The sequence below is a fragment of the Eumetopias jubatus genome, unplaced genomic scaffold (assembly GCF_037043125.1).
Source record: "Eumetopias jubatus isolate StellerSeaLion01/CBP00866 unplaced genomic scaffold, mEumJub1_p1.0 scaffold_2, whole genome shotgun sequence".
In the NCBI taxonomy this organism is placed as follows: domain Eukaryota; kingdom Metazoa; phylum Chordata; class Mammalia; order Carnivora; family Otariidae; genus Eumetopias; species Eumetopias jubatus.
This window is the reverse complement of record NW_028274808.1, coordinates 34,525,571-34,536,120: the sequence shown is the minus strand read 5'-3', so window position 1 is coordinate 34,536,120 and position 10,550 is coordinate 34,525,571. Positions and strand designations below refer to the sequence as shown.

General features: G+C 49.3%; 1 long non-coding RNA gene across 1 annotated transcript; it reads left to right on the top strand.

Moving 5' to 3' along the window:
- Window positions 1-2,643: 2,643 nt before the first annotated feature.
- LOC114202236 (uncharacterized) lies at window positions 2,644-10,189 on the top strand. Its single transcript, XR_003607769.2, has 6 exons — window positions 2,644-2,768; window positions 2,995-3,073; window positions 3,521-3,679; window positions 8,111-8,194; window positions 9,298-9,485; window positions 10,038-10,189. It is a non-coding gene; the product is annotated as an uncharacterized LOC114202236 (long non-coding RNA).
- The last annotated feature ends 361 nt before the right edge of the window (window positions 10,190-10,550 follow it).

Sequence of the window (10,550 nt, the reverse complement as noted above, 5' to 3'; positions counted from 1 at the left end):
ATAAAAGTAAATATTTGCTGATCAAGTGAGGGTTTGCCATTTGACTTTGGAATTTACAAGAAGCAGAGATTTTGGGGGAAGTTTGGAGCCCACTGATGCTTTGGCAGGAAAGGACCAGTTTTCTCCCATTTTGCGGGGTGTCAGTGGCAGCCTGGGGAAAGTCTCCATTGGAGAGAACTCCGGAATGGTGTGGGCTGAGAGTTCATATACATACATATACCTATATGTATATGAAATAATACATATAAAGAGGGAGGGTGTGTGCCTCTCATGGAGCTCAGTTAATCAGACCAGAAGCAGTCTGCCTGCCACAGCAGTGACTCAGGCCTCCTGGGGGGTTTTCTTCAACATTATGAAGATGAACATGGCTTCGAGAATTCCTCTTGGACCTGGGCTTCGTGCTAATTGCCTCCATATTTATGGGAAGATGGGCAGCCCATGATGGGAACCTCCGGTGTGGAGTCTGGGGGTGTACTCAGGAGAGTGGCCGGGTTCTAGAGGAGTTGGGAAAAGGTAGATTTGAGCCTGACAGGGTTAAGACGCTCCTGCTGTCAGGTGGGTAAACTACTATGATGATGATCAGTACTCCCTTTTCCCCAAAGAGAAACTGAAAGAGAAACCAGGAGTGGTTACGTGCCCAAGGTAACACTGTCAGAAGGGGCCTCAGAGTCAAGGTAAATAGCAGATGTAGAGTCCAGATCCGTCACCTCCCAGGTCACAGATTTCCCCTGCCATGGGTGAGGGATGGTGGTGGGGAGGCAATCCAGCATTGCTGAGTCACATAAAAGGTGATGTTCAGTGTCTCGCAAGCTACTTTTCTCCTGAGTTAAACTGGTGGTGTTCGGGGTGGAGACAACTCACAGAGAAGTGAGAAACTAGGGAGTATTGCCTGCTTTTACTTAACTAGCAGTTTAACTATGTGGCATCAGTTTCCCTGTCTGTAAAGTGAAGATAATAGTGGTGACTATCTCATAAGATTATTGGGGGGTTAGTAAATGAAATAATACATATAAGGAGATTTGCATCATGCCTGGAATACAAGTGGGTGCTTACTATCAAGTGCCATGATATGGAAGTAGTCTAGTAGTTAAAGATGCAGACTCAGGGCCCAAAGACCTGAGCACAGAGAGGTTAAGGGACCCACCAGGTCACACAGCTGGTGAGGAGCACAGTCGTGGCGAGCTCCCTAGTTCAGTACAGGCAAACCTCAGGATGTTCCAGGTATGGTTCCAGACCACAACAATAAAGCAAGTATTACAACAAAGCAAGTCAGATGAATTTTCTGGTCTCCCAGTGCATATAAAAGTTATATTTATACTCTACTGTAGTCTATTAAGTGTGCAATAGCATTGTGTCTAAAACAAATACAGCGCTTTATTGCCAGAAAATGCTAATCATCACCTGAGCTTTCAGTGAGCTGTGATCAGTGATCACAGATCACCATAACAAATAATGGTGCAAAAATTTGAGATATGGCGATAAAATGTGACACAAAACACAAAGTGAGCAAATACTGTTGGACAAATGGTGCCAAAAGACTTGTTTGACACAGGGTCGCCACAAACCTGCAGTTCGTGAAAAATGCTATATCTGAGAAGTGCAATAAAATGAGGTACGCCTGTACTCTTTCCAGACTTCTCCATGCTAGAACCTTTGGTTTGGGCACTGGGATGGGGCTCTCTGAGCACCAGTGCTAGTCACAGGAGCTGCCTATCTTGGAGGCTGGGGTGATAGGACTCCCGGGTTCCCCTGGACAGCTGCTAGCTGGTGAGGGGCGAAGCACAGCAGGGACTCCAGGGGACTGCTCCTTGCCTCCCTCCCAAGACAGCTCTGGGGTAAGCTTAAGCAGCTGCCCTTGTCTACCCACAATCCAGTGGGGGTAGGTGCCTCCAGGCAGAGCGGAAGCCACACGGTCCAGGCAGGGTGGGGGTGCCCCTGGCGCCCTGGGGATCTCAGTGTGGCTTTCTGTCAAGTCTCTGTTGGTGCCTGGTTCCCCCATAAAGCCATTATGTACTGGGAGAATTAATCATGCCGTTAGGTAAGCATTATGGCACTTTTATGGCAGCTTTGAAGCTAATCTGTCATTAATGCCTGCTGGATTATCATGATTTCTTGCAGTTGTGATTCATTAACTCAAAGCCTAATAGTAATTCTATTAAACATCTCCCATCACCGTTTGCCCCAACATGTCCCCACTCTGTTCTGTTGTGCCGCTGCAGTGGTGTGACTGGCAACCTGTGTGGTCTCCAAAGAGATGGACAGGTCCCCCTGCCAGTGAGAAACTGCCCAGCCAGGCATCCATGCCCTGCCCAACCTCGGAGCACATCTCCTCCCACGCCTGCTGGACTCTTCGGTCCATTCTCGCTTTTCTCCCAGAGGTCGCCTCGATGCCTTTTCTGAACCACCCATAACTGCTTTCCAGAGGCCAGACTGGGCAGAGTAAGACAAGCACCCCATGGCTCCACAGGTGACTGTCAGACCCGCAGGGCCAACCCGTGGCGGAAGTGGGTTTCGGGTCAGGAGAGAAACTGGGGCGCTGCTAAAGAAATGTGTTCACCACCCCTTTCCCTCCTTGCTCAGAGCTCATGAAACTCACAAGGGGAGGAGGCAGGCATCGGGGACAGGAAGCAGGGGTGGCGCACCGTTGACTGTGGGCCTGCCCGCATGAATAAAAGCCCTTGGTGAGGTTTTTTGGAAAGAAATGGTTCTCTTAGGCTGGCTGTTCTCTGCAAAAGGTCAGCTTCGGGGCACGGCTTGACGGATGGGCTGTAAGTAGGCAAGAAAAAGGAAGTGGGGAGAAAGGGCCGCTGGGGGTGGGCCGGGAGGAAGCCGGTGGAGGACTGAAGCTCGGGCTCGTCCCGGTGTCAGCATCTTGCTCCTCATTCGGCGTCATCAATCAAGCCCGGCACCGATATCTCCGCAATTTGTAATGTCCCCACCCCCTCCGACCTGCCCAAGTGCGCACCAGCGCTGACCCTTCTCGCCCTCATTCAGGCTTGTGCTGCTGCCCGGGTGATGGATGGCTTCTCCTCCCTCGGGGCTCGCCTCGCCACAGCTGGGGGAGCACGGGCAGGTAACCGAGGTCAAACCCGGGGCAGCCACAGTGACCCAGTCACCCAGGCCAAGGGACTCTGTGTTCCCAGAGGCAGCAGGTGATGCCAGGGATAGAGAAATAGAGCTGAGAGAGGAAGCAAGAGAAAATTCCAACTATATAAGGAAAGGGGGTGGGGGGAACCAAACCAAAAAACCTCTCTGTATCCTGAGGTCTTCCAAGACTTCTAAAAATCTCCAGCATGGTGTGATGTCTTCTGCGTACAGCTACAACATTGCCTGTTCCACTCCATCTGTGTTTTCTCACGCCTGTGCGCTTTAAGAACCACTGAAATGGAAAACAAGTTAAAAAATACATAGATGTATATATAGTGAGACGGAGAAAGAGAGGGCAGTACTCTGCAGCCTGTACTCACTTTTTTTTTCTTTCTCTCTCCCTCTCTCTCTCTCTTTTTTTTTTTTTTGCCAGTGTTTGTTGTAGGAAAAAGTGTATAAAAACAAACCCTAGACAACTGGAGTAAATACTCTCAACACATCAGTCGAGGAGAAGTCGGGATCCAATGTTTCCATCCTTCCTCATTCTGGGCCGAGCTGGAAGGAAAAAAAGGCTCTGCCCGTTTTCTAACTCGTAGGTGGTGTTCCTTGTCTTTTGTTCACAGGTGAAATGGTTCTTGCGGTGGAGACTTGCAAACCGTGCTAAGTAAGGTGTGGACTGACCAGCTGGCCCGGGGAGGGCTGCCTTGGGAGGTTCCAGCCGAGGGCTTAGAGGGGTTGGCGCATGCGCTTGTGCGTGCGGGAGATGCTTGCGTCCGCTGCCAAGAGCCAGCAGGTGAATCGAGTTCCGTGTTGGTGGACCCATCCCTGGCCTTGAGGACCGGAGAAACCGCTTGGTTTCGGACAGGCTTCCTCTTGGAACTTCAGGGGCCGAGTCTCTCCTCAGCCCCTGAAGTCCAGGAGAGGGTGTCCAGACAAAGGAGTTTGGGGACCGTGGGCTTCCGAGCGAGTGGAACAGACACTGTGGAGCGGGACCGCCCGGCACGCGATGGAGGGGTCGGGCCTGGGGCTGGTGAAGCCAGGAAATGGAGGAAAACACAAACTGATAGGCGGTGGAAGGAGAGAGGAAAGGGACAGGAAAAGCGCTGAGAGAGAGATCCAAGAGATAGATGATCACAGGACAGGAGTCAGCAGGGAGAGAGAGGGAGAGCAAATTTAATGAGGACAACTTGAAGGCCAGCTTTAACCAACAGCTGGCGGGGGGCCGGGTTTGATCTCCTTGTGAGTCAGGCGGCTTGATTAATTGTGGCCTGTGGAGGAGGATGGACACCTGGCCCTGCTGCTGAGCTCTTTGATCTCGGGGTTTCTCAGGGCCTGTGGGAGGGGAGTTGCTTGCCTGGCTGGGGGCTCCCTGAGAAGGAAGCCAGGCGGCCCTGGAGAGGCTGGGAGAGTCGAGGCGGTGGGGGTGGGGGTGGGGGAGACGGGAAGGCAGAGAGGCAGGCAGTACAAAGGGCAGGCGGGTCTGGAACTGTGAACAAAGCCCCTGGGGGGAAGGTCAGCTGAGGGAATGTAGAAGGAGGCAGCCTTTGAAGGGGAAGTTTCACCCATAATCTCGGGGTGATTCTGTGGCGAGGGTTCCTTCACCCTCTGTCTTACACCACTGTGTAGAGTTAGCTGAACTGTGAGGGAGGACCAGGCAGAGGAGAGAGCCATTTGCACAGAATTGTGTTCTGTTGCTTCTGGCTATGGGGCTAGCTAGTTTAATAAAGGAGTGAGCTCCACAAGGGGCACAAGGAGAAGGGAGGTGTAGGGCTCCCTGGAACTGGCTCCATTTTATGCATGTTGGATGGAAACAGATTTGAGAAAAGAAAGCAACATATTGCCAAAAAAAAAAAAAAACCCACCAACCCTCAAGAAGGAAAAAAGGAACTAAAACCCTAATGCCCTTAAAAAAGAAAACCAAAAAAAAAAAAAAGTCATATATTATGTCTTTGGACTAAATCCATTGGTGTTCTGCCAATTTCAAATAATAGTGTAACTTGATTAAGAAACTTTACAGGATTTAAAGTTGTTGGCTTTTCTGACTCCTCTCTGAGACTTCTCCGTAAGTCACTGTCTACACCAGGCTAATTTGTTCCCAGATTCCTTAATCTTTTGCAAGTTGGTGATGACGTTTATAACTTGGTAGCCATATTGGAAGTGTTCATGATTTCTTTTGCTCACAACTTCCACGCAGAATTTTTGGGTGACTTAAAACATTACCGTGAAATGTCCTGCTATTGAAACGCTGTATGTGTGTGTGTGTGTGTGTGTATGTGTGTGTGTGAATGTGTGCCCGTGTGTTAAGCTCTTCGAGCTTTATGTGGCCCCACTCTCCTCTTGGGTGCCAAACTCCTGCTCATAGCTGCCTTAAGTCTCAGACACAAGAATGAGGACAACAAGAATGGCCCCCTAGAGTTCAGCCAGCACATGGAACATAGACAGGACTCCAGAGCCTCTGAAGACCAGCTGCAAAGGGAATTCCAGAAGTGAAGGAGGACAATTTTTCTGGCAGGATTAGAGTTTTGACCGGATGACATTAGTGTGGTTGGGAAGGCACTGTCCTCGCCTATGAACGAACACCCAGCTCTGCACCTTGGGCCTGCCACTTCATCTCTCTGGGGCTTCAGCTTCCTCATCTATAACATGGGATAAGAAAAAATACTTGCCTCACAGGCTTGTTGTGAGGATTAAACACATTAGTACATGTGAAAGCACCCTGTAAATGATGAAGCCTTCAATTAACAGCAGACATTAGAATTACTGCTTACATTACAGAAGCCCGGTCTCCTTAAACACTCGTGTTGACAGCAAGGATGTTTTAATTTCAAACAGGGTTTGCTCATGGAGGGCATTAGAAAATGAAATCCCATGTTACCTGCTCTCCCCGGGGCACCTGCTCTCCTATAATTATTATTTACTAATAAGTACATTTTGTTCATAAATGTCCATAAAACCAGCTGAAATCCTTTCCCCGGCTGGCCTGGCTTTTCTGGATAGGACTAGGCAGGAACCACTGGCAGCGCCCTCCGGGTGGTGGGGCTCTTGGTCTATGAGTTGCTGTACCTGGCCTTTCCAGGGAAGGTCTGGCCAGTTTGACCTGGAGGTCTCCATGGTGTGGCGTCATCTGTCAAATCCTGCTCTTCCCACTTCAGCCTGTTTTGCCTGTTTGTGAGAAGAACATTGTGTTCCTTGAGCCTGGGCTTCCTGGAGCTTCATGGCTGTTTCTCTGTTTGTGGGGCTCTTGCTACCATTGACAGGCTAGGTGCATGGTGCCTGGAGCTCAGGCTCTGGTTTGAATGTGGTTTCTGATGTGAGACCTCTGGGACATGGGACAAGATGGGGAGGGCCATGCTTACCCTTCAGTGGTTGCAGTGAGGATAAAGACAGCCTATGTAAAACTCCTAATCAACATCTGGCACCTAGCCAATGCTCAGTAAATGATTATTCTTGTAGACCAGTGGTCTCAACCCTGGCTGTATATTGAAATGATGAGGGATAATTTCAAAGCCTGGGCCCCACCTCTAGAAATCCTAACTGGTGTTGGGTTAAACCTTAGCATTAAACCCCAGGTGATTCTAATGTGTAGCCAGGGTTCAGAAATAGTAGTGCTATTTCTGAGATCATGACCTGAGCCGAAGGCAGACGCTTAACCGACTGAGCCACCCAGGCGCCCCTAAAATGCAGCTTCTGAGTCAGTACATGTGGGGCAGCAGAGTCTTTGCATTGCTGACAGGCGTGCCAATGCCTATGCGGGGACCACACTTTGGGTGGCAAGGCTCTATCCTTCCCCGATCCTCATAGCTCATGCACGTGGCCATGGCCATGGTCATGGATGGGAGACCTGGGAAGCAGGTGCAAGTGAACACAGGAAGAAATCTGAGAGTCAGTTCCGGAGGCTTGGTGAAGAGTGTTCCTACCAGGAACTGTCCTGGAATCCACAGTCCTCCTCAATACACACACACACACACACACACACACACACACACACACACACGCATGCATGCCTCCTTCTGAATCCAGTCTTGAACACTTATGTGAGTAGCAACCAGATGATGTTTTCCAATATTTCAGTATCTTTTCGGGTTTCCTATTCTGTGAAGACAACCAAATGAATGGAAACATTTGCCATGGAATATTTAGGGCTCAGGTCATGAGTTTAAATACCCATTTATAATACTCAACTGGAAGAGTAATCCCTAACCTGGCCTTGTAAATAGTCAGCCCAAGATGCTTACATGGCCAAATGAAATCCCCATAGGTGAGTATAATCATAGAGCAGATCCCAGTGAGGCTGCAAGTAAACAGCTACTGATACTGGCCCATGAAACAGGGTATGCATTGGTGGGAGAGACAGAACTGACTAGAACAAAGGGCTTCTGAGTAGTGGGAAAGGGTCTTCCAGATAGCACTCAGCCTGGAAGACTTTTTTCCCCTAATGACAGGCATATATATAAACTGCCACCTTCTCCCAACACAGTTGCAGATGATTGGGGTGTTTGGGGGCAGACACTTTTGCAAAATACACTGACAGAATGGGTTTTCCATGGGGGTATTATGCTTACCCCATATTTCATGAGTTTATGGAATAAAGGAATAACCAGAGTTATATGGTTGATGAAGACTCTTCATGAAAGAATGCACTTCAAACAATTGAGAGTCCTCTCCAGTTAGACTATCAGCTCAGACCCAGGAAGTGAGGAGTCTGACATGGGTCTGTGTGTATCAGCCTGGGAGCACCGTGTGTCGTGCATGATCTCCTCAGCAGAGGCTAAGCACTTAGGACTGCATGGAAGAAGGAAGCCCTAACCTGACCTGTGTTGGAGGATTTCACTCGTCACCAAGGAAAAGAATTTTGCCACATGGCTGAGGGCTGGTGGTTGACACCAGAACCACATGGTAGCCACCCCTGTATTTTGGTTGGATCGTTCGATTGGCTTAAGTTCACTGTTGAGCAAATAGCATAGAGTGTTTCTGTGGTTTAGGTCAGGACCTTCTCGCAGTCCCTTTCCTTGTCTTTCTAAAGCCTGGTGTTGTTGGAGACCTATGTCAGGACAAGATGAACCCGGCTGCCAATCGCTGTTGAGATCCTGCTGCATTGGGCAGTCAGGTAAGGAGCCCCTTTTAGGGGAAGGTGCCTGCACACAGTTTACTCTTGCCTTGAGGTGACACTCATTCCCAGAAATCCAGAGGCTGAGCCCCAGGCAAGCTTTAGTGGGCTTGCCCCAGCACATCCGCCTCCAAGACGTCTGGGGCCCACTTGCATGCAGAAATCGACATGCACCGTTCCGGAAATCTTATTTTACTGCTCCTTTCCCCACCAACAGTCCCCCTCCTCTGTCACCTCCTTGTTCACTCCTCTGGAATCCTAGTCCCAGATGTGACTTCTCTGTTTCCTTTGGCTGGGAATTTGCCGTTTTCCCATAACCCAGACGGGTTGCCTGTTAGAGAAACCAAAAAACTCCAACTTTCTGGGAAGACATCTAATTAAATTCCCAAAGAGGGAAGAGGAAAGCCCCCTGTGAAACAGACAGCTAGAATCTCACAAGACATAATCATCCCAGCAGAGAAAGTGCCCGGGATAAGCCTGGTGAACCGGTAACATGGTGTTCTGTTTCTTAATGTCCTCTGCAAAGAAGCTGGCCCTGGGTTTAAAATAGCCCTCTGGTAAAAAGCAACTATTTAAAGAGTATTGGGGTCTGAGAAATGCAAAACAAAGTGTTGTTGATTAAAAACACATGGTTTGTTCTCGAGAGGCGAGTAGCCAGCAAAATCAAATGTGACAGTGTTTTGGCTTTTTCTATCCCACAAGACATGATGGTGATTTATTAGAGTGATGTCAGCTGTGGTTAAAAAGAGTTTGCTGTGTTGTCTTAATAAAAAGAGGCTTTACCTTGGCGCTGTCAAATTCCCTCTTCCCCCCGGGCTTGAGGCAGTGGCTGCTCGGCCCTTGGCCCCTCCTGCAGGGGCTTCACCCCCAAGGGACAAACCTCTGCCTTGGGAAGTTTGTGAGGCCACAGGGCACCCAGCACTCCTTGATGGAGATGCGGGATGGCCTCGAGGGGCTGCCTGCTCTGGGTTTGTTCAACTTGTGCAGAGTGCCACACCCAGTTTGGAGCTGGAGCATGGCCTGACTTGGTTGGGTGGTGGGGCCTTTGGTTGGAGGCACCCCCGTGGAAGGGAAGAGGCCCTTATCCCCATGACCTTCTGCAGGTAACCTGGGCAGAAGCTGGATGATCAGGGTAGATGATCTTCTGAAAACGATGAGAAATTGGGCTCTTAACTCAACATGAAGAAATTTCTTAGTGGAAGCTCTTTGGCTATAAGGAAGAGAAACCCCTCGAACAAAGTCAAATGACCAGGATGTACTGAAAGGACACAACAGCCCTTCGCACAGACATGTAAGAAGAGACAAGGTTCTCTGGGGAATAAGGTGGGCAGCCAGGACTGGAGCCTCTTCCTTTACCTTCTGTGAAGCCTTGCAGCCTGGGGGCCTCCTCTCTCTTCCTTCTGTTCCCAAGGAAACCTCTGAGAAGGGAAGGGAGATTCTTTCATTTTTTACTCCTTCATGGCCTTGGCTTGTACCAGCGGTGCCCGATGCTACAGCACCACATTTTTGCTCAAATACCATCATCTTTCTCCACTTAGTCTCGTTGTGTCAATTCCAAATTCCTGAGAGAGTGAATCCAGTTGGTGTAACTTGAATCAGATGTCTATCTCTGGTCCAGTCGGCAGCAGCTTGGGAGCCAGGGCCTGGGTGGTGTGGTTCCAGGGAGCCCGTGGAGAGGCTGGGCCGGGAGGCAACATTAGGGGGTCAGCCCCAGAAAGGAGTGTGTTACCAGGGCAGTTGAAGAAAGCAATTACAGGTGCGTGCTTTTGTCCTAACGATCTGGGACTTTGTGGGAGAATTTGATACTGTGATTTCTGAATGCTTCTGGCTCTTTCTTCTGTAGGAAGGAGAACCATCCCAACGGGAGGATGGAATCCCAGCAGACACCTTTACTTCTTTTCCTGGAGACACACCCAGGAAGTGAGAAGATGACATTCTTTTTTTTTTTTAAAGATTTTATTTATTTATTCATGAGAGACAGAGGGAGAGAGAGAGAGAGAGAAGCAGAGGGAGAAGCAGGCTCCCAAGGAGCAGGGAGCCCGATGCGGGACTCGATCCCAGGACCCTGGGATCATGACCTGAGCCGAAGGCAGACGCTTAACCATCTGAGCCACCCAGGCGCCCGGCATTATTTCTTAATATCTGGATTTTTTTTTTCTAATTACAAAGAAACGCGTAAAGGACTGTAGAAAACTTGGAAAACAGAAACATACAAAGATGGATATAAAAAGCCCCCATAATCCACGTTAACGGCTGTTAACATATTGGTGTATTTCCTTCTATCCTTTTTTCCTTTAAGTAGTAGCCTGAGGCCATGTGAACGATTGGAGCTTAAGATCTATCTTTTGACTTTAAT